Below are 24091 nucleotides of genomic sequence, written 5' to 3'. Positions count from 1 at the left end.
GCTGTTCACTTACAAGGTTTTCAAGTATTTTCACCAGGGGTGACAGCTTTGAGATTGGCCTATAATTATTTAAAAGAGTTGGAACTCCCCCTTTTAAAAGTGGTAGGACAAATGCTGATTTCCAGATGTTTGGAATTTCATTACAGTCCAGGGTTAGATTGAACAGATATGTAAGTGGTTCGGCTATGAAATCAGCTGCCAGATTTAAAAAGCAGAGATCAAGAAGATCAGAACCTGCCGACTTTCTCTGATCTAAGGATTTCAGGGCTTTATGTACCTCCTGCACTGAGAATGGCAAAAAGCTAAAAGGTTGATCAGCTCTCGCTGGTTCATCCACACAGGGTTGTACAGAAACAGAGGACACTGAATCAAACAGCCTACCAGATGATACAAAGTGCTCATTGAAACAATTCAGCATTTCAGTTTTGCCATATACAGCAACAAAGTCCTTCAATACACATGACGGCAATTCATTAACATTACTGTTTCCAGACATAGACTTAATAGCCTTACAAAACTTTCTAGGGTCATTCAGGTTATCAGTGGTAGCAGACATAAAATATTCAGACTTGGCCTTCCTGAGAAGAAAAGAACACTTGTTTCGTAACTGCCTAAAAATAAGCCAATCAGCATCAGAACATGATTTCCTTGCTTTAGCCCAGGCTAAATTACAGTCGTGAATAATACAAGACAGCTCAGAAGAAAACCATGGATTATCCCGCCCTTGAACTCTGAACCTGTGGAATGGGGCATGTTAGTTTACTATTTGGGGAAAAAAACATAATGAAAGAATTTCCAGGCAGTTTCCACATCAGGAATAAGCTCAATCTGCTCCAGTCAAAATAAAACAAATCATGAAAGAAAGCCTGCTCATTAAAACATTTCAAATTTCTCTTACGAATAAAACGTGGGTTTGTTTTAGGAACCTTAGTATTTCTAACAGCAGCAACAGCACAATGGTCACTGAAATCATTACAAAAAACACCAACCACAGAATATTTATGTGGAACATTTGTCAATATCAAATCAATCAGGGTAGATTTCTCTGGACATTTGAGATTTGGGCGAGTGGGTGAGTTAATCAACTGGGTAAGATTCATAGAATTACAAAACATTTTTAAATCATCAGACACCGGCTTTAACCAACACGAGTTGAGATCCCCAATCAAGATCATTTCACTGTAAAGAAGTTTAGACATAAGGTGCATCAGAGAAGAAAATGCATCACCGAGAGCAGAGGGGGGTCTATAACAGCCAATCACAGTTATAGAGGAACCCTTTGAAACCTCAATATTCAAAGCAAGAAATTCCAACTGTTTACAAATAGTTTGACTGCCACACTTATAAGGAATTTAGTCTTTACATATATAGCCACACCCCCACCTTTCTTAACTCGATCAGGGCGATACACATTGTAACCATTTATACAAATATCCTTATCAAGAACAGACTTTCTGAGCCAGGTTTCAGAAAACACAATTACATCAGCATCAGTTGATTTAGCCCAAATCCCAACCCCATCCATTTAACAACAGGCTGCGTACATTTAAATGAAAAATACCAAAACCCGATCTAGATTAAGATTAAGGCTAATCTGAAGATGGTGCTGGCTAAAGCTAAAACTGGCGAGTGTAGAGAGTATAGAGATATTGTTATCCACGTCGGCACCAACGATGTTAGGATGAAACAGTCAGAGTTCACCAAGCGCAACATAGCTTCAGCGTGTAAATCAGCTAGAAAGATGTGTCGGCATCGAGTAATTATCTCTGGCCCCCTCCCAGTTAGGGGGAGTGATGAGCTCTACAGCAGAGTCTCACAACTCAATCGCTGGTTGAAAACTGTTTTCTGCCCCTCCCAAAAGATAGAATTTGTAGATAATTGGCCCTCTTTCTGGGACTCACCCACAAACAGGACCGAGCCTGGCCTGCTGAGGAGTGACGGACTCCATCCTAGCTGGAGGGGTGCTCTCATCTTATCTACCAACATAGACAGGGCTTTAACTCCTCTAGCTCCACAATGAAATAGGGTCCAGGCCAGGCAGCAGGCTGTTAGCCAGCCTGCCAGCTTAGTGGAGTCTGCCACTAGCATAGTCAGTGTAGTCAGCTCAGCCATCCCCATTGAGACTGTCTGTGCCTCGACCTAGGTTGGGCAAAACTAAACATGGCGGTGTTCGCCTTAGCAATCTCACTAGGATAAAGACCTCCTCCATTCCTGCCATTATTGAAAGAGATCGTGATACCTCACATCTCAAAATGGGCTACTTAATGTTAGATCCCTCACTTCAAAGGCAGTTATAGTCAATGAGCTAATCACTGATCATAATCTTGATGTGATTGGCCTGACTGAAACATGGCTTAAGCCTGATAAATTTACTGTGTTAAATGAGGCCTCACCTCCTGGTTACACTAGTGACCATATCCCCCGTGCATCCCGCAAAGGCGGAGGTGTTGCTAACATTTACGATAGCAAATTTCAATTTACAAAAAAGAAAAGAAAAAAAATGTGTTTTTGTCTTTTGAGCTTCTAGTCATGAAATCTATGCAGCCTACTCAATCACTTTTTATAGCTACTGTTTACAGGCCTCCTGGGCCATATACAGCGTTCCTCACTGAGTTCCCTGAATTCCTATCGGACCTTGTAGTCATAGCAGATAATATTCAAATTTTTTGTGATTTTAATATTCACATGGAAAAGTCCACAGACCCACTCCAAAAGGCTTTCGGAGCCATCATCGACTCAGTGGGTTTTGTCCAACATGTCTCTGGACCTACTCACTGCCACAGTCATACTCTGGACCTAGTTTTGTCCCATGGAATAAATGTTGTAGATCTTAATGTTTTTCCTCATAATCCTGGACTATCGGACCACCATTTTATTACGTTTGCAATCGCAACAAATAATCTGCTCAGACCCCAACCAAGGAGCATCAAAAGTCGTGCTATAAATTATCAGACAACAAAAAGATTCCTTGATGCCCTTCCAGACTCCCTCTGCCTACCCAAGGACGTCAGAGGACAAAAATCAGTTAACCACCTAACTGAGGAACTCAATTTAACCTTGCGCAATACCCTAGATGCAGTTGCACCCCTAAAAACTAAAAACATGTGTCATAAGAAACTAGCTCCCTGGTATACAGAAAATACCCGAGCTCTGAAGCAAGCTTCCAGAAAATTGGAACGGAAATGGCGCCACACCGAACTGGAAGTCTTCCGACTAGCTTGGAAAGACAGTACCGTGCAGTATCGAAGAGCCCTCACTGCTGCTCGATCATCCTATTTTTCCAACCTCAGGATACACACAGTTTTGATCCGGAGATTCCCTTGCAGGGGACACTGAAGGTTGCTTCTTACAGATGTTTAGTTTGCCATCTGCCCAAACCTTACTACCTGCCAAGTCATTCCCCAAAATCATGTGGACTCCCTCTACTGGCAACTGGGGTCTAACCCCAACATCTACATCACCCTCTACTAGACCACATTTTAGGGTAACTTCATGTAAAGGACAAGAGAATGGAACTAAACCCATACCACATACCATTACACAACTGCCAGTGTCAGACTCTTTAGAGAACGGCAAAACAGATTACAGAATAAAATAATCTAAAGCTCCAGTGTCTCTTAAGATCTTGATTGAAACATTTTGGTTGCCATTTACCAGGGACACTACACCATCTGAAATAAAGGCTGAAAAATCACAGTGGGAAGACTGAGAATCAAACTCAACTAGTGGCTGAAACAGCTCACCCTGGTGGTCAGAGGCTGTAACAGGAGCTGCCATCACAGCAGGTTTAACTTGACCTGACTGTTTTGATTTAAGCAGAGGACAATCTTTCTTCCAATGTCCTTCAACTAAACAGTAGCGACAGGTATTAGCATTAACCGGTGCTTTAAGTCCTCCAGACCCAAACTTCTGCTGAGGCCTTTGGAAAGAAGCTCCAAAAAAAGGTGACCTACTATTCCTAGGAGTAAAGTTAGTTTTATGGTACATGTCACTGTTTGACTCAAAATGGCTTTTATGTGTTAGCCTGTACTCATCTGCAAGGATTGCTGCATCACTTGGAGACTTAACTTTACGTTCATTCATGTATGTAGCAACCTGGTCAGAAACAGAATTTTAGAACTGTTCAAACACAATCAAATTAGACAGACCCTCAAAAGTACTAACTTCAGAAGCTGTACACCAACGATTATATGCAGAAGTCAAATCACGAACAAACTCAGAATAGGTTTGTGAATTTAACTTTTTCCTGTAACGAAAACGTTGACGATATGCCTCTGGCACAAGCTCGTAGACCTTCAGAACTGCCGATTTAACTTTAGCAAAAACTTTACTGTCAGCTACACTCAGTGCCGCAAAAGCCTCACGTGCTTTACCTGCAAGTACACATTGCAACAACATAGTCATGTCCAAATCTGACCAAGCTCTAGCTTCCGCAATACGCTCAAATAAAGTAAAGTATGTGTCTGGATCTGACTCATCAAATTTAGGCAACAAACGAAGATTCTGTGAAACATCAAACTGTGGTAGTCTTTCTGGTCTATTAGCATTTCTCAATCGCTCTATCTCCAACTGCATTTGCAACAGCTCTCTCTGCTGCTCAAAAGTTAAAGGGCTAGACTGAAAACTTGCACCCTCACTACTAGCAGACTGACCATCAAAAACACCCATTTCCCTAAGACCCTGCTTTAATCTAGTTGTTTGAACAGTCTCTTTAATTTTTTTTATCAACAATCTCAATCTGATAATGTTCAGCAATTTCAATTAACTGCTCCTTAGTACACAACTCTAAGGCTACCTCGGAAGGAGCTTGAACAAAACTACTCAAACTGGAAGACATTTTCCTCAACCAATACAACTCTTACAAATGTTCCAAAAAAACACACAACTCACCTGCTGTCAGTCTGGGTTCAAGGACAGGAGCCACACCCCACTATCCTCCAAAAACAACTAACTGTCCCTGGTCTTCGTGCAGTCACATGTGGTGGGGGTTTATGCACACAAAACCAGTGGAGTGGAAAAGACAACCAGAAACTGGCGGCCCTCCCATAACCACGGAGGTGCTCCCTAGCCGATGTAGGGGAAAAGGGAAAAGGATGCTCTACCCACGTTCACTGCCACCTAAAACAAAAACACCACAAGCCTCCTATTGACACTCGCTGATAAGCCTGAACAGGAGAGGACTCCCACCTGAACAAAACCCAGAAAAACCCAGAGTGAATTGCTTAGCTACCAAGCTAACTGAACCAAAAGAACACATGGCTCTCAACGCTCTCTTCAACAAAATTGGCCCAACCAAAACATCCCCTCAAACAAAAAAAATTGGCAATCTGAACTAAACTAACCCAAGTTAACTACTATCCCGGACGAGCCCCCACTTGTCACAAGCCGGCTCATAGCCTGTGACAAAAATGAGGGGACACGAACAACAGGTATAGGCCAATTAAAAGTGTTCTTTATTATAAACAAAACTATTAACTTTAAACTAAGAAAAAGGAATGAGGTGTGGAAGTATCATAATGTAAGGTGTATGTAAAGTGCATGGATGCGTGAATATGTGTGTGTGAACATGACTGAGTGAAAACTATGCAAAACTACAAAGGAACAAACAAAACAGGATCATACCTGGAGGAGCAGAGAGAGTGAGAGGTGATTAGTGAAGCAGTTTTATACCCTGAGCCCAGGTGGCTCCAATCACTAACGACCCTCCTCTGCCTGCAGAAGGAACCGCCCCCTGCACTGCAGAGGAGGAGCCGTGACAACATCGATCACCACATTATTTTGGAGAGATTGGAAACCCAAATTGGTCTACACGGACAAGTTCTGGCCTGGTTTAGATCTTATCTGTCGGAAAGATACCAGTTTGTCTCTGTGAATGGTTTGTCCTCTGACAAATCAACTGTACATTTCGGTGTTCCTCAAGGTTCCGTTTTAGGACCACTATTGTTTTCACTATATATTTTACCTCTTGGGGATGTCATTCAAAAACATAATGTTAACTTTCACTGCTATGTGGATGACGCACAGCTGTACATTTCAATGAAACATGGTGAAGCCCCAAAATTGCCCTCGCTAGAAGCCTGTGTTTCAGACATAAGGAAGTGGATGGCTGCAAACGTTCTACTTTTAAACTCGGACAAAACAGAGATGCTTGTTCTAGGTCCCAAGAAACAAAGAGATCTTCTGTTGAATCTGACAATTAATCTTGATGGTTGTAAAGTCGTCTCAAATAAAACTGTGAAGGACCTCGGCGTTACTCTGGACCCTGATCTCACTTTTGACGAACATATCAAGACTGTTTCAAGGACAGCTTTTTTCCATCTATGTAACATTGCAAAATTCAGAAACTTTCTGTCCAAAAATGATGCAGAAAAATTTATCCATGCTTTTGTTACTTCTAGGTTAGACTACTGCAATGCTCTACTTTCCGGCTACCCGGGTAAAGCACTAAATAAACTGCAGTTAGTGCTAAATACGGCTGCTAGAATCCTGACTAGACCCCCAAAATTTGATCATATTACTCCAGTGCTAGCCTCCCTACACTGGCTTCCTGTTAAGGCAAGGGCTGATTTCAAGGTTTTACTGCTAACCTACAAAGCATTACATGGGCTTGCTCCTACCTATCTTTCTGATTTGGTCCTGCCATACATACCTACACGTACGCTATGGTCACAAGACGCAGGCCTCCTAATTGTCCCTAGAATTTCTAAGCAAACAGCTGGAGGCAGGGCTTTCTCCTATAGAGCTCCATTTTTATGGAATGGTCTGCCTACCCATATGAGAGAAGCAGACTGTCTGAACTTTTAAGTCTTTACTGAAGACTCATCTCTTCAGTGGGTCATATGATTGAGTGTAGTCTGGCCCAGGAGTGTGAAGGTGAACGGAAAGGCTCTGGAGCAACGAACCGCCCTTGTTGTCTCTGCCTGGCCGGTTCCCCTCTCTCCACTGGGATTCTCTGCCTCTAACCCTATTACAGGGGCTGAGTCACTGGCTTACTGGTGCTCTTTCATGCCGTCCCTAGGAGGGGTGCGTCACTTGAGTGGGTTGAGTCACTGACGTGATCTTCCTGTCTGGGTTGTGCCGTGGCGGAGATCTTTGTGGGCTATACTCGGCCTTGTCTCAGGATGGTAAGTTGGTGGTTGAAGATATCCCTCTAGTGGTGTGGGGGCTGTGCTTTGGCAAAGTGGGTGGGGTTATATCCTGCCTGTTTGGCCCTGTCCGGGGGAATCATCGGATGGGGCCACAGTGTCTCCTGACCCCTCCTGTCTCAGCCTCCAGTATTTATGCTGCAGTAGTTTATGTGTCGGGGGGCTAGGGTCAGTTTGTTATATCTGGAGTACTTATCCTGTCTTATCCGGTGTCCTGTGTGAATTTAAGTATGATCTCTCTAATTCTCTCTTTCTCTCTTTCTTTCTCTCTCTCGGAGGACCTGAGCCCTAGGACCATGCCTCAGGACTACCTGGCATGATGACCCCCTGCTGTCCCCAGTCCACCTGGCCGTGCTGCTGCTCCAGTTTCAACTGTTCTGCCTGCGGCTATGGAACCCTGACCTGTTCACCGGACGTGCTACCTGTCCCAGACCTGCTGTTTTCAACTCTCTAGAGACAGCAGGAGCGGTAGAGATACTCTTAATGATCGGCTATGAAAAGCCAACTGACATTTCCTCCTGAGGTGCTGACTTGCTGCACCCTCGACAACTACTGTGATTATTATTATTTGACCATGCTGGTCATTTATGAACATTTGAACATCTTGGCCATGTTCTGTTATAATCTCCACCCTGCACAGCCAGAAGAGGACTGGCCACCCCTCATAGCCTGGTTCCTCTCTAGGTTTCTTCCTAGGTTTTGGCCTTTCTATGGAGTTTTTCCTAGCCACCATGCTTCTACACCTGCATTGCTTGCTGTTTGGGGTTTTAGGCTGGGTTTCTGTACAGCACTTTGAGATATCAGCTGATGTAAGAAGGGCTATATAAATACATTTTATTTTATTTTATTAAAATCAGAGGGGGTTTGGAGACATTGCATATCAGGGCCAGGGTTAGGTTGCACGTTACCTGATATCAACAAAAGAAGAATAACTAGGCACCTCTGTTTAATAACCTTGCATGGCTTCTATTTTTTAAGAGACCTACTGCAAGCGAATTCTACAAGTGAGTTTCCAGACAATACATAGCAGTCATTTAAAACCATTAGACTTTGGTAGTGACACAAGTTCTTACTGTTCACATCATGCCGCAAATGCATCGGCACTTGGACGAGTGGACGGAGTGAAAAATAGCAAGTTCCCGCAGACAAAATGTCTAATGGACGGGAGAGCACATTGTCAGATGTACTCACCCAGCAACAATGTTCGTTTTCTCCAGAGTTCAGTAAAGTCAGTGCACAAAGCAATACCACGAAAATTGTCATTTTCTTTGAGAGATGTAAGAAATAGAGGCCAAGGAAAGGTAAGGGGAGAGAGGGACAGTGTGTATGTATGAGTCTGTATGTGAGTGTGTGGGGGTCGATTGAGAAAACGGGTTGGAGATTGTTGAGCTGCCTCTGACAGCCAGGCGGAGAACATCAGCAAAACAAAATAGTTTGCACTACACAACAAGGAAATTGTGGATTTACTCCACCATAAATGAATAGGTTATTAGTAGGTTAAAATCTACTAGTCACATACAAACGACTTGACATGCTGCCATCTTGGCATGTCTGGTGGGGTAAGCTTGTGTGTCAGCGCTGTGTGTATTAGCTCTCTAATTACAATGAAGAGCAAGATGTGTCGCTCTGTTCTGTGAGAGCTGCAGCTTAACTAGATCTTTCTTTGCAGCACTTGAACATATGACTGGACAATAATCAAGATAAGATTGTAAGGGGTTTTAATTTCAGCATGACCAGAAACACTAGCCACTTGAAGCATGATGCTGTGCACCATGAATGTAATGCAATATGTAATGTATCCATGAGGTGTTGCTATAGGATTAGATGAATGCTCAAGGCCTCTGGAATGATCTCAGTGATGGGTACTCACTCATTTTAGGCAACTCTAGGGATCCAATATGGATAATGGATTAATTTGTGGTATTTTTCAGATGTAAGGGGATCTGTCTATGACCTCATTTAATGTATTACAGATTTTGGCTTATGGAGAGGCTTGGCACAATCACATTTTTGTCTAGACTAGATGGACATCAGCATGGAGTTAATAGATTGTTGGGCATTGTTCACTGTTTATTAATTCAAACACGAATAAATACTTTTGACTTCAATGTAATGTTGACTGTGAACTCTCCATAGACCTACAGAAATCAACAAATGAGTGAGGGTGTGTGTGTGTGTGTGTGTGTGTGTGTGTGTGTGTGTGTGTGTGTGTGTGTGTGTGTGTGTGTGTGTGTGTGTGTGTGTGTGTGTGTGTGTGTGTGTGTGTGTGTGTGTGTGTGTGTGTGTGTGTGTGTGTGTGTGTGTGTGTGTGTGTGTGTGTGTGGCAAAGTCAGTTTATGATGAGACTGTAAAGTTGCAATACTTCACAATGATAGGGACATTAAATCATATACACCAATGGTGGATCATAGTGGATAATTTGAAAGACAGTTTGTAAGTATGAGATTTTTATGCTTCTCTACATCCACACTGTTGAAGAATTTATGCCCAGCTGTTCCAAGGGAGCCGCCTCACTGATCACGTGGTACATGTTGGAGCGCATGTACTTCTGCTGCGTTCATAACAAAGTAGCAAGGTGGTAGAGGTCAGCATGTGGAACAAAACGGAGCTCAAGGATGATAGACGAGTTTCCCACTAGAAATTACGAATTGGAGGGGCATTTAAGTGGATTTTTCCCAGTCGTATATGGTAAATACCACCTTCCCACTTGGTTATCAACGCATTATAAATCCTAGGAGGAGGATCTCAGGAATGTAATTGAGGGCCTTTTGAGCCAATTAAGGCTTCGCATCCGAATCTCCACCAATGACTGAGAAGGAGGCGAGGTCTTGGAAGGAGTCAGATTGCGTTGGGAAAAGCTTGGATAATTTCAGTAGAGGAAAATGGAAAAAGGGACAATTCATTTATAGGAGCAGAAGAAGTTCATCCTCAGTGTTTGACAGGGATTTGTTTGCACATCTTTACTGTGGAACTAGGAAAAATAACGATATTCATCAGGATTGGAAATATGGTGAGTTCTATGTGTTGTGGAAAATATTCCCGAACTTCAAGATAGTTTGAAAGTAAGTTTTATGATTTACAATACAGTAATATAACTAGTACATTATGTTCAGCTGTATTTGGACAGTATTCTACGAATGGAAGAGATCTAACTTACATGTTTTCTCTGCAAACAAAGTGAGTGATCGTTCGCCCGGGTGCGCTGTTATAACGTGGCGAGTTGTCTTTGCCAACATGTATCGGTTTGTCAATTGAGAGGCGCGTATCTCATAATAATGTATCCTGTGGGTTCTATTAGTTCGGTTACTATTGTAAACCTTTATGCTTGGAAACATGCAAGGACAAAACAAATGAATGTATAATTGTATCTTCTCATGCACACAGTCTTTAGTCTCTCAGAAATGTCAATGTACGAAATTGGCAGGAACGTGGTTGTCACACCAATGACAAAATTGTGATGAATTTCTAGATGTTCTGTACAAAGTCAATGCCGAAAGTTATGGTTCCCCTCTGTTCTTTTTTCAAGGGTACAGGTGCATGATATTAAAATATATTGCATAGTATCAAGTGAAAATTTTTATCCACTCCTTACCAAGACAATTAAGGCCTGACAATATAAACAATACTTTCCATCAGAGTTATTACAGGTTCACTGTTTATTTCTGATTAATAAACTAGTCTATAAACTAATAAACCAGGCTACTAATTATAAACTGTTTGTGAATGATAAAGTATTGTCATAACTGAGCAAATTTACTGTAGCAGTACTGTATAATACATACCCTTTAGTTTCTGATTAAGTCTAGTTTATAGATTTTAGCCTAGTCCAAAATAGTATTGGAATACTTATACACGTTGTACAGTGTATCAGGAAGTTTGATTCAAACACTTTAGAAAGTGTTCCAGAGCACCCACCCCCTAAATCCATTTCAACAAATTCACTTAGTCATCTATAGCATTCCTCAATCAAGCAAGTGCATGACTCCAATGAACTGGAACTTTCTTTGGTAACACTTGTATTAATCAGAAAAGTCTAATTTTAATCAAAATGTTTGGCCAAGTTGTTAGAGTAGCCTACAACCACATCCGATCAAACAGTATTCCAGGAATCTATGCGCCTCGGGCCAGGCTGCTAAAAGATTATTTAGATACGGTGAGCTCTTTGATCTGCTATTGTATTGTCTGGCTCCATGCTTGTCCAGTTCACTTCGCATCAGCACTGGAGAAAGAGTTGGGAGCCTGTGAGATTTGCACACACTATCGGTAATTTGCTTAGCAAATAGCCAGGTCAATTGGCTGCTGTGAGTACAGATGCCTCTACCCCCGGTAATGACTCCTAAAAAGGGATCTCTGGTATTTGGGGAGTGTGAGGACTCTTTGCTGTACCCAGGTCTACTGCAGTCAGTGGTTCTCTAGCTGAGCAGTCAGGTGAAGTGAACCCTGGGCCTTTAGACGGCACGCTCTACCATGCATGACACTTCCTCCTGTAGAAGAAACACCACAGGTACATCACCATCATGCCCTAAACTTCCATCTTTATTTTGGCTCAGCAGCTCTGGTTCCTGGCTTAGCCTTGCATGCTAAACCATAACTCCTTTAGCATCCCACCTAGTTTGTCCTTAGAGGGTTAATTTCAGATTGGGGAGCCTCTGTTGTTATTCTTTTCCTGGTTGTTATTGTCAATCACAGATGCAGCTGGACAGAATCACTAATTTCCCAAAGTGTGTGTGTCGGGTCTGTAAGTTCATCCAGTGGGTAGGGGCTTATGGGAAAGCCTCAGAGTGTCTGGCAGAGGGTGAGAGTCAGGCCAGAGTGCATAGCAGTCTGCAGAGAGGAGCATACTTCCGATTTTTCAGAGGACTGTGCGATCATGCACTAAATCCTCCCATTCACCACTGAGGAGCCACTGAGATGTAATGTGGATCAGCACATCACACAGCCATAGCTGGGTGTGAAACTGACTGACTGGGCCTTTCTTCCCTTGTTCTGGTGGTGGACATGGGAGATTTGTCACCAAAATGTGTATTTACCAGCTATGAACATCTGTGTTCAGAATTGGACTCGAGCTGTGAAACTTTTAGTTCCGTTGTCAATATTTTTGGACACTATGGATCTGTGACTTTCTCCTATAATGTCTTGTCATTTACATTATTCAATTGTCACTATTACATACAAACCACACTGGCCATGTTGCGTGCGCAAGTATTGCAAAATAATTGTACACACGTTATTCAAGCATTTCACCCACACCGCTCGCGCACGTGAACGGCGTCTGCATAGCCAAGCGCTAAAGTAGAACTTGGTTTTATTTGAGACACTCCACGTGCAGCAAGTCCCCTCCTTATTGGTTATCAGGAAGATTGAAACCCACATGGATGCTTGAAAGACAAACAATGATAAATTAATTAAAGATAACTAACTAAAAACTAGGTTTCCCTTTTTAATCTGTGGATTATTCGTTGGAGTAGAGAAATTTACGATTTTATGACTCCGGGTCAAAATTATTCAAAGGACCAGCTAAAAAGAGGACCATATGCATGTCAGGTAAAATAACAACCCAATGTTCATCTCCCAGGACAAACTAGCTAGCAATAGCAACTAGCCAGATGTCCATGAATGTTTTATGTGTGTTTCACACATAATTAATATATTTGAAATTAATATATTTGATTAAAAGTAGATTTTGGTATTTTAACCTGCATGTCATAATCATGTCTGGTGTGGATGGACAAAATCAACATGTGCACGATGGCGCACAGGGACGCACATGCGTGGCCGATGTAGTCAGCATGTTAGGGTGACTAACGAAACTCCTAAACACTATCTCCAGTACCCACTCTGAAGTCAGCATAATGCATATTACTGTAAATGTCAAAGTTTTGAACTGGCCTGTTGTCATTTGTCGTAATTTGAGGTTGGGAGAGAATTTTGTTCTACTGACATTAAAATGCATCCAGAGCTATTAGCTGGGTAGCTAACAATGACCTATTTGGCCTCTCCCTCTCTACTATTGCCTCACACACTGACATAGTGTTCTGTTCTTCTGTTCTTCCTCTCAAGGCCCCCGTCTGCATTGGGTGGGTGGGGACCTTCTTTCTGAGTGACTGTGGCCTGCGTCTTTAATGGGACATTACATACTGTAGCAACTCCAGTGGTACACTGTTATTTTACCCAACAACTGCTGTGTTCAAAGGCCTAGACTGAGAGGGTAAACCTATTTAGAAGGGAATGATTTCATCCACCTCTTCTGTGAAAAATGTGTCAAATGAGTAAGATGGCTGGCCTTGCTTAGATCTTATTGGGAGACAACAAAATAAAGCAAAAAGGTATTCTGTATTTTCAGAAAAGGTCTAACTTGAATATTCTGCCAGAGGTACTCTTTCTAAAGGTTAATCACATCATTTTCAAGCACTCTCTGGGGGAGGACAAGATCTTACATGCACTGCAATCTGTCAAAAGCTTGCTGTGTTCTTCAGTGATGGGTGTGTGTTACCTAGCGCCGTTTATGACACCACAGGAATGGATCTCTGCTGTTGTTCTGGACTACACTTCAATTTGGGGATCTCTGATTCATACTCATATTCTCAGTGTAGACACTCAATATTGCCTGATCCCTCCACGTGTCCAAATGTCTATACACCAGGGACCTACCCTAAGAAAGCCTGTGCAGCTTTAACCCTAACCCTAGGGCATGCTATTGAAGTGTATTTCCCACACTAGACACCCATATACTGTAATTACAGCTGCTGATGTGAAATGCCATGCTGCTCTTCTGGCTTATATTGATCCCTGTATCTAGGCCAGCTAACATTTCAGGCCTGTCAGAGGCTTTAGAAAGCAGCTATGAACATGATATTTAGCTATGGAATGGTATACATTGAGTTACTGCTAACTCGCTCTGTAGATCTATTTAATTTCTCCTTATGGACTCTAATTTCCCAGTGTATGCAAACTGCTCTGCTATATCATCTGTTATTGCTGACAAATGGGCATTCCTAATGTGCATTGGAACTTTCGATTTCTAATGAGAGAAATATCCAATATCCTTTAAGTTCCACTCCTTGAGGGCTGACAGACTGCAGGCTGCTCTCTCACTGTGGTGTTTCAACGTCTCCTCCTCAGCATGTCATAAAACTGCTCTGCCTGGCCCCTTGTCAACACACACACACAGACAGAGAGAGAGAAAGAGAGACAAGGCAAGAAGGGCCTTCTATGCCATCAAAAGGAACCTAAAATTCGGCATACCAATTAGGATTTGGCTAAAAATACTTGAATCAGTGATCGAACACATTGCCCTTTATGGTTGGGAGGTCTGCTCACCAACCAATAATTCACAAAATGGGACAAACACCAAATTGAGACTCTGCAACAAAAGAGCTGTAAAATATCCTCCGTGTACAACGTAAAACACCAAATAATGCATGCAGAGCAGAATTAGGCCGATACCCGCTAATTATCAAAATCCAGAAAAGAGACGTTAAATTCTACAACCGCCTAAATGGAAGCGATTCCCAAACCTTCCATAACAAAGCCATCACCTACAGAGAAATGAACCCGAAGAAGAGCCCCCTAAGCAAACTGTTCCTGGGGCTCTGTTCACAAACACAAACAGAGCCCCAGGACAGAAACACAATTAGACCTAACCTAACCAAAGATAATTACTTGACACAATGGAAAGAATTTACAAAAAAACTAGAATGCTATTTGAACGTAAAGAGAGTGTACATACACAATACCTGACCAATCTTTTACTATGTACAGACTCAGTGAGCATAGCCTTGCTATTGAAAAAGGCCGCCGAAGGCAGACCTGGCTCTCAAGAGAAGACAAGCTATGTGCAAACTGCCCACAAAATGAGGTGGAAACTGAGCTGCACTTCCTAACCTCCTGCCAAATGTATGACTATATTAGAGACACATATTTCCCTCAGATTACACAGACACACAAAGAATTCGAAAACAAACTAAATTTTGATAAACTCCCATATCTCTTGGGTGAAATACCACAGTGTGCAATCACAGCAGCAAGATTTGTGACCTGTTGCCACAAGAAAAGGGCAACCAGTGAAGAACAAACGCCATTGTAAATACAACCCATATTTATGTATTTTGCCTTTTGTACTTGAAGTATTTGAACATCAGTACAACACTGTATATACACATAATATGACATTTTTAAATGTCTTTATTCTTTTTGAACTTTTGTGAGTAATGTTTACTGTTAATGTTTTATTGTTTATTTCACTCTTGTTTATCTATTTCACTTGCTTTGGCAATGTAAACATGTTTCCCATGCCAATAAAGCCCTTAAATTTAAATGGATTTGAATTGAGAGATAACTACAGAGAGGGGAGAAGGACAGAGAGAGCCTGGCCATTTTAGTATGCTGCAGGGCACTGTCCTCCCCAGCACAAGTGTCTTTGTCATCCCTGCCCATCCATTCAGAGAGGCCTGTTGTGTATAATGGACCACTGATTACAGTAACGCTGGCAATGGGAGATCATGACACACTGCCAATACCACAGCCATGCAGAGAGCACAGAGTCCAAGAAGCAGAATGTGTGTGTGTGGGTCTGTGTGTGGGTCGGTGGGTTTGTATTACTATCCTTGTGGGTACCAGAAGTCACCACAAGGATAGGAAAATTCTCTCAGGTCCCCACAAGGACAAAGGCTATTTTAGGGTTACGATAAGGGTTAGGGGTTAGGGAAATAGGATTTTGAATGGAAATCAATTTTAGGTAGGATAGTAATACTGTGTGCGCGGAGAAGGAGAAGGAGAGATGGGCCTAGAGGATTCTCTCTACTGGTGCCAATGTGCACTCCAGAGCAGGCTCTTGGTTTTGTTTGTGACTCTGTCATACAATTTCTGGAATGCCACTCCTCAATAAGGGCACTTGAGATGTTTTTGGCTTAAAACAAGTGTCAAAAATCTGCTTGGTCACCTGGCTGGCTGCAGTCTTGGTTTAAAGTGTCCTAGATTGTGATTTTCATTAAGTAGTACTGTACTACTGTATGTATACATGATAATTCCTCACCCTTTGAGAACATGTTTATTATTACTATTGTGACTGGTGTTATTACCAATGCTGATTGTTGTGACTGCACTGGGAACAAAACGGCAGCATTATCTGCAGGCCCTAGATGACAGATTTCCTGTCTGTGCATAGCTGGCTACAGTGTTGCTGACATGTAATGACATGCTCGGCCAAGTCTCATCAGATGGTTCTCCTTTTTCACCCTCTGGTGTCTACAGACCAGTGGGGGCCACTGATTGTCTGAATACCCGGGGTGCGAGGTGGTTGGAGTTGTCGACAAAGCAGCACGACAGATATATGATACCAAGTTTTCAAACTACTGGTAGTTTCTTTGAGAATATGTATAAAGCAATCTGTGCACTTGAGCAACAGCAGAAATACAACTCTCACTTTTGCATGTCAAAAACTGAATGACCACTGTTGCACATGCTGCTATTGTTTTGAACAGATTAGATTATACTATTTAGAATAAGCAGCCAGCTCATGAACGAATGAGTGCACCAGGGAGAACGCAACAAGCATGCAGATGCAATAAGTGAAAACACATTATCTGGAGATAGCAAGCTAACATAATGTCGCAAAGCATGATGAGTTTGCCAGTTAACTTTCATTTTGAATTAACTTGGCATGGGAGCTAACTGGCTAACAAGCTACCAGCTATCTGCTTATTAAAGGTAGATAACTGGTTAATTTAACCAAAACATCCAAACTATTTCTCAATGTTTCTCGAAATGATTGTAGTTGGCTAATTAATTTGATCATGCTAATTAATTTGATCACATCTGGTTTTATGCTGTTTTAGTCCACACAACATGTCACCCTGCCACCTACAGAAAAACCTGATGAACAACATGGGGGGGAAACAATAAGCCACCGTCCTACCAGGTCCACAATGAGAAGGTTCTAGCGAGTGTATTCCTCTATCCTTCGACTCTTCTTTGATTTTAAATCTTTTAAATCTTGAAATCTTTTAAATGTGTGTTTTTCCAAACACCCTGTGTGTTTGAATAAAATCAACTATTTATAGGCTACTGAGCTTGTCTGATGCTTTAAGCACACTGTGGTTAAATAATTGAGACACACAAATGACTTGAGGGAGCAAGAGATCAAGATGGCCTAACCAGAAGAAAAAAACATGTTCCCAAACCACCTCCTCCCGCTGCTGCTGGCCCTCGCAGATTCTGTAATTCTGCTCCTGAAGTTGTTTCATTTCTTTTATAATAAAAAGTCTTTATCTCAAAATCATTGTCATCTAAATAAAAATTACACAGATCTAGAAGTACATTGCCAACTATGTAAAAATTGTCTACATGAAGCCAATAAATGACAACATTGCACCCTGCAGGTAGAAAATATAAAAATAAATCACATTAGCTACGCATGGCCTGTCTGCAAAGAACTTGAAACATTGTATCGACTATCAACTTGGTCCAGCCCAACACTTGTCCCAACAAACTTGAAACATTGTATAAAATATCCTGGACCCTCAGTTTCCCGTGCCCTGAGCTGAGCTCCAGAGAGACACAACTGTAGTCTATTTGTTCAAGAGACAGGAAGTAATCAGGTAGGCCTATTTTATGACTTTTCCACCAGATCAGAACATTACAGAGAGCTGGAATGATTTTTCAAGTAGGCTACATTATTAAGGAACTATTTTAATTCTCAATGGATGTAAATATCGACTTATTTTACTTGCTGTTTGAGGTGAATAAAAAATTGCTTTGAGAAGCGCCACAGTTCGTTAGTGGTGTTGAGTTAAGACGATTAGAAACACTATCAGATCCCCAAATGGGCACATTTATAAGCCTACATTTGCGCACAGGCCAGGTAGCCTATAGGCCTACTTCTATGCGGAATCAGGTGCGTGTACTTACTCAACATTGACAGGAGCGCTCCAAACAAAACTCGTAAATGAAAGGAAATAAACCCCAAACAATTCTCACAAGTGTAGCCTAGTTTGTGTGCTCTGCAAACAACGTGTTCCCTCCTACAATGACAACGGTAAGACTGTAGTGATAATATATTGAATGTATTAACAGAAATTATGGAAACCAAACAAACATTGTAGATTAGAAATAATGGGAAATAACAGTAAATGTACTACTGGAGATACTGGTGTGCCATCCTTGCAGCCTCCACAATGGATTAGTCCACTCAGACAGCCATCAATCAAGATGTACCATAACATTACATTTTTTTGTTGCAACTGCTTGACAAAAAATATATGTGTATACACTACCGTTCAAAAGTTTGGGGTCACTTAGAAATGTCCTTTTTTTGAAAGAAAAGCACATTTTTTGTCCATTAAAATAACATCAAATTGATCAGAAATACAGTTTAGACATTGTTAATGTTGTAAATGACTATTGTAGCTGGAAACGGCTGATTTTTAATGGAATATCTACGTAGGCGTACAGAGGCCCATTATCAGCAACCATCACTCCTGTGTTCCAATGGCACGTTGTGTTAGCTAATCCAAGTTTATCATTTTAAAAGGCTAATTGATCATTAGAAAACCCTTTTGCAATTATGTTAGCACAGCTGAAAACTGTTGTTCTGATTTAAAGAAGCAATAAAACTGGCCTTCTTTAGACTAGTTGAGTATCTGGAGCATCAGCATTTGTGGGTTCGATTGGCCAAAATGGCCAGAAACAAAGTACTTTCTTCTGAAACTCGTCAAGTCTATTTTTGTTTGGAGAAATGAAGGCTATTCCATGTGAGAAATTGCCAAGAAACTCAAGATCTCTTACAACGCTGTGTACTACTCCCTTCACAGAACAGCGCAAACTGACTCTAACAAGAATAGAAAGAGGAGCGGGAGGCCCCGGTGCACAACTGAGCAAGAGGACAAGTACATTAGTGTCTAGTTTGAGAAACAGATGCCTCTCAAGTCCTCAACTGGCAGCTTCATTAAATAGTACCCGCAAAACATCAGTCTCAACGTCAACAGTGAAGAGGCGACTTCAGGATGCTGGCCTTCTAGGCAGAGTTCCTCTGTCCAGTGTCTATGTTATTTTGCCCATCTTAGTCTTTTCTTTTTTATTGGCCAGTCTGAGATGTGGATTTTTCTTTGCAACTCTGCCTAGAAGGCCAGCATCCCGGAGTCGCCTCTTCAAGGCAAAGGGTGGCTACTTTGAAGAATCTCAAATCTCAAATATATTTACATTTGTTTAACACTTTTTTTTGGTTACTATATGATTCCATATGTGTTATTTCAGAGTTTTGATGTCTTCACTATTATTCTACAATGTAGAAAATAGTATAAATAAAGAAAAAACCCTTGAATTAGTAGGTGTGTCCAAACTTTTGACTGGTACTGTATATATATGTATGTATGTTAAAATACATACATATTTGTACTATTTTTTACTATTGTACTATTTTCTTTGACCAATCACAAGTGGGGTGCCGCCCCTAACGCCCTAATGGGTGGGCCGTCGCTAACTGTTGTCTCAGCTGCCTGCCTACCTGCCATCTAGACCTTCTTTAAAGGAATGTTTGGAGGCCTCCAATAGGCATGATGCTGTGTACTAAGCCTAAGGTGCTGACAGGCAGATAGACAGTGAGTGGTTGTATGTATATGAGAGGACCCCCCCCCCCCCCCAGGGAATAATAGAGGCCAGGCAGGATGTAATTTGGCCGAGGTGCGCCTCGTTTCCGCCCAGCAAATAAAAGAGCTGGGAAGAGTAATTTTAGGAGTCAACAGGAGGTAAATGGAGGAATCTCCAGACTTTTTAAAAAGATGTAATGTCATTACGAGAAAGTCTGACCTCAGTTTAAGGATTTCTGTAAAAATGAGACAATAGGTTTAATTTAAACATCACGTTATTTAAATAGAAGAAGACATGGGCCATCAGAAGAAACATGTTAAAGGTATTTATTTGGGAGATGTTTAATGCCAGGAAGGGATGTCTTTCTCTTTCCTCTTGAGGAAGCCCAGAGGATGAGAGCACACCTGATTGCTGCGTTTCCTCTTCACCCCCTCCCTCCCCACATCTCTCCCTCCCTTCCTTCCTCAGTCACAGCTCGTACAGTACTCCTGAGGATAGCAATGATGAATCATTTTATCAGCTAAGTTAAGGGTGTAACCCATTCTTTTAGGATTTTTATACATGTCAAGATCTGTCCAGTTAGTCACATCTAGCTCTTAACTTAGGCCAGTTATATTTTGTCTCCAGGACAAAGATATTCTACCTGACTGTACTCTCCGACATACAGTACAGAAGAAAATGCTGGTCTTGTGTTCACATCCACTGTACTGCCCTGACCCTGTGCTGCTCTGTACTCTGGGTGGAGACAAAAAACAGAGGAGCTCACATTATTCATAGACAAAACAAGCTTTGAGTCGCTTGTAAATGGTTTATCTTTGGAATGGAGCAGTGGAATGGAGCAGTCTTATTCACAGATGATTGTACTGTATTGTAAGCTTGTCTTATTATGGTGTGAATTGAATTGGAGAGCAGCATGTCTGTTACAGTATGGAACTCACTAGAACTCTACAACAAGAGGCCTCTTATTTAATGGAATGACATTACTGATATATCATCCACCCTTGAGGGGAGTGTGACAGCCTAATTGTATTTGATGGAAGTAGGCTAATGCAGGACTTGTTGACCCACAGAACTTGAAGCTTCTTTTGTTAGATCTTCCATGTGTCCATCTGTTTGTCTGACAGTGGAAGAATACACTGTCTCTCTGGTCTCATGTCTGTGCAGGTCTGTGTGTATCCTGCCTTAGCAAGCATGAGCCCGCTGTTGTTAACCCCACCCTCACTTTGACCCCTGACCTCATATGCCACTGCAAACCTGTCACTCTACCCAGTACCTCTCAGCCAATAATATGCCTTTTACAGGCTAAAAAGTATTGCTCTGTAATGTGTACATGTGAACAGTACTGTACATGCAGAAGTTTATTAGAAAATAATGTTACGCTAGCCTAGAATACGCAAACTATATTTCATTCAATTCTACTGAACATCAGATAACAGCTGTTTACAATAAAACATTTGAGCTGTTATTGTCATTGAGTCATTTCTAGCTCTCATCAACAAAACAGAATCTAACTGACCACTGGATTATTTGTAAACTAAATGGTTCTAGTGGCGCAGTGGTCAGACGTCACTACAGACACCCTGGTTCAATTCCAGGCTGTATCACATCTCAATGACTCAAGCCCAGTTCAGCTAATCCCTACCATTGTGACACAGAGTTGTCATAATGCTTCAGCAATTGTACAATACACCAGGGCTGTCAGTAGACACAATATAAGTAACCTAATTGATGTCCTTTTAACTGCCCTGAATGCCTCTACTGATCCTACAGCTATTGTATGCAGTAATCATGTGCCTATGAACCAGATTTATACTGTTAGCACTAAGCTGGTGTGCCCTAGGAGGAAGTCCACTGTGAGCAGCTCACCCTGCACTAACATAAAGAACATGAGCACATATACTGCTGCTAAGCTTCATAGTAAAGCAATGAAAGCAAGTAAAAGCATCCCAGAAGAAAAGTGCTCAAAAGAGCCCACGTTAATACAGTTGAAGTCGTAAGTCTACATACACTTAGGTTGGAGTCATTAAAACTCGTTTTTCAACCACTCCACAAATTTCTTGTTAACAAACTATAGTTTTGGCGGTTGACAGACAGATTATTTCACTTATAATTCACTGTCTCACAATTCCAGTGGGTCAGAAGTTTACATACACTAAGTTGACTGTGCCTTTTAACAGCTTGGAAAATTTCAGAAAATGATGTCATGGCTTTAGAAGCTTCTGATAGGCTAATTGACATCATTTGAGTCAATTGGAGGTGTACCTGTGGATGTATTTCAAGGCCTACCTTCAAACTCAGTGCCTCTTTGCTTAACATCATGGGAAAATCAAAAGAAATCAGCCAAGACCTCAGAAAAACAAATTTAGACCCTCATCAAGTCTGGTTCATCCTTGGGAGCAATTTCCAAACGCCTGAAGGTACCACGTTCATCTGTACAAACAATAGTACGCAAGTATAAACACCATGGGACCACGCAGCCGTCATACCGCTCAGGAAGGAGACGTGTTCTGTCTCCTAGAGATGAACGTACCTTGGTGCGTAAAAGTGCAAATCAATCCCAGAACAACAGCAAAGGACCTTGTGAAGATGCTGGAGGAAACAGGTACAAAAGTATCTATATCCACAGTAAAACGAGTCCTATATCGACATAACCTGAAAGGCCGCTCAGCAAGGAAGAAGCCACTGCTCCAAAACCATCATAAAAAAGCCAGACTACGGTTTGCAACTGCACATGGGGACAAAGATCGTACTTTTTGGAGAAATGTTCTCTGGTCTGATGAAACAAAAATAGAACTGTTTGGCCATAATGACCATCGTCATGTTTGGAGGAGAAAGGGGGAGGCTTGCAAGCCGAAGCACACCATGCCAATCGTGAAGCATCATGTTGTGGGGATGCTTTGCTGCAGGAGGGACTGGTGCACTTCACAAAATAGATGGCATCATGAGGAAGGGAAAATTATGTGGATATATTAACTTCTTATGGCTGGGGGCAGTATTGAGTACCTTGGATGAATAAGGTGCCCAGAGTAAACTGCCTGCTACTCAGGCCCAGAAGCTAAGATATGTATATTATTAGTATATGTATATTATTTGGATAGAAAACACTCTGAAGTTTCTAAAACTGTTTGAATGATGTCTGTGAGTATAACATAACTCATATGGCAGGCAAAAACCTGAGTTCCACTTGTCTTGCCATTTCTGCCTCATAGCGAACACGTAAACAATTCAAACAAAAAACAACGACATAGACTGACAGGTTAATTGTCAGTTATCGATCAATAATGACAAACATACTGGCATTGACTCTATAGCGGACTCTTTACCCACTCCTATCTGTCATATCTTAAATCTGAGCCTAGAGGAAAGTCTTTGTCCTCATGCCTGGAGGGAAGCCAGACTTTCAGCATGCTTATAGAGACGGGCACTCAACATGTACTGCACTGACACAACTGATGATTGGTTGAAAGAAGAATATAAGAATATTGTGGGAGCTTCTCTTCGGTGTACCGCAGGGTAGCTCTCTAAGCCCTCCTATTTTTACCTATGACCTGGCATTAAACAAAGCATGTGTGTCCATGAATACTGATGATTCAACCATATACGCATTAACAACCACAGTTAATGAAGTCACTGAAACCCCTAGCAAAGAGTTGTATTCTGTTTAGGAATGGGTGGGCAGTAATAAACTGGTCCTGAACATCTCTAAAACTAAGAGCATTGTATTTGGTATAATCATTCTGTAAGTTCTAGACCTCAGCTGAATCTGGTGATGAATGGTGTGGCTGTTGACAAGTTGAGGAGACTAAGTTACTTAGTGTGACAATAGATTGTTAACTGTCATGGTCAAAACATAGATTCAATGGCTGAAATGATGGGGAGAGGTTGGTCCTTAATTAAGAGATGCTCTGCCTTTTTGACACCACACTCCAAAAAACAAGCCCTGCAGGTGCTAGTTTAGTCTTATCTTGATTATTGTCCATTCGTGTGGTTGAGTGCTGCAAGGAAAGGCCTAGTTAAGCTGCAGCTGGTCCAGAACAGAGCTGCACGCCTTGCTCTTCATTGTAATCAGAGGGCTAATATAAATACTATGCATGCCAGTCTCTCTTGGCTAAGAGTTCAGGAGAGACTGACTGCATCACTTCTTCTTTTTTATAAGAAATTTTCAACACATGAATGTGTTGAAAATTCCAAATTGTTTGCATAGTCAACTTACACACAGCTCTGACACACACACTTACCCTACCAGACATGCCACCAGGGGTCTTTTCACAGTCTCCAAATCTAGAACAAATTCAAGAAAGCGTACAGTATTATATAGAGCTATTATTGGATGGAACTCCCTTCCATCTCATATTGCTCAA

The 24091-nt window shown here is 41.7% G+C and overlaps 1 protein-coding gene across 3 annotated transcripts in view; it reads left to right on the top strand.

Moving 5' to 3' along the window:
• Positions 1–10003: 10003 nt before the first annotated feature.
• The window catches only part of arhgef10 (Rho guanine nucleotide exchange factor (GEF) 10), a 76387-nt gene continuing 62299 nt past the window's right edge, over positions 10004–24091 (top strand). For 2 of the 3 annotated variants that reach the window (XM_071366355.1, XM_071366353.1), the window contains exon 1: positions 10004–10155. The gene's annotated coding sequence lies outside the window, so the exon portion shown is untranslated. Of the gene's footprint in view, positions 10208–24091 lie in introns of all 3 variants that reach the window. The other variant, XM_071366354.1, reaches the window with a different exon arrangement.

Source organism: Salvelinus alpinus, chromosome 25 (assembly GCF_045679555.1).
Source record: "Salvelinus alpinus chromosome 25, SLU_Salpinus.1, whole genome shotgun sequence".
In the NCBI taxonomy this organism is placed as follows: Eukaryota; Metazoa; Chordata; class Actinopteri; order Salmoniformes; family Salmonidae; genus Salvelinus; species Salvelinus alpinus.
Note: the sequence above shows the minus strand (reverse complement) of the source record. Positions and strands in the feature narration are given on the sequence as shown.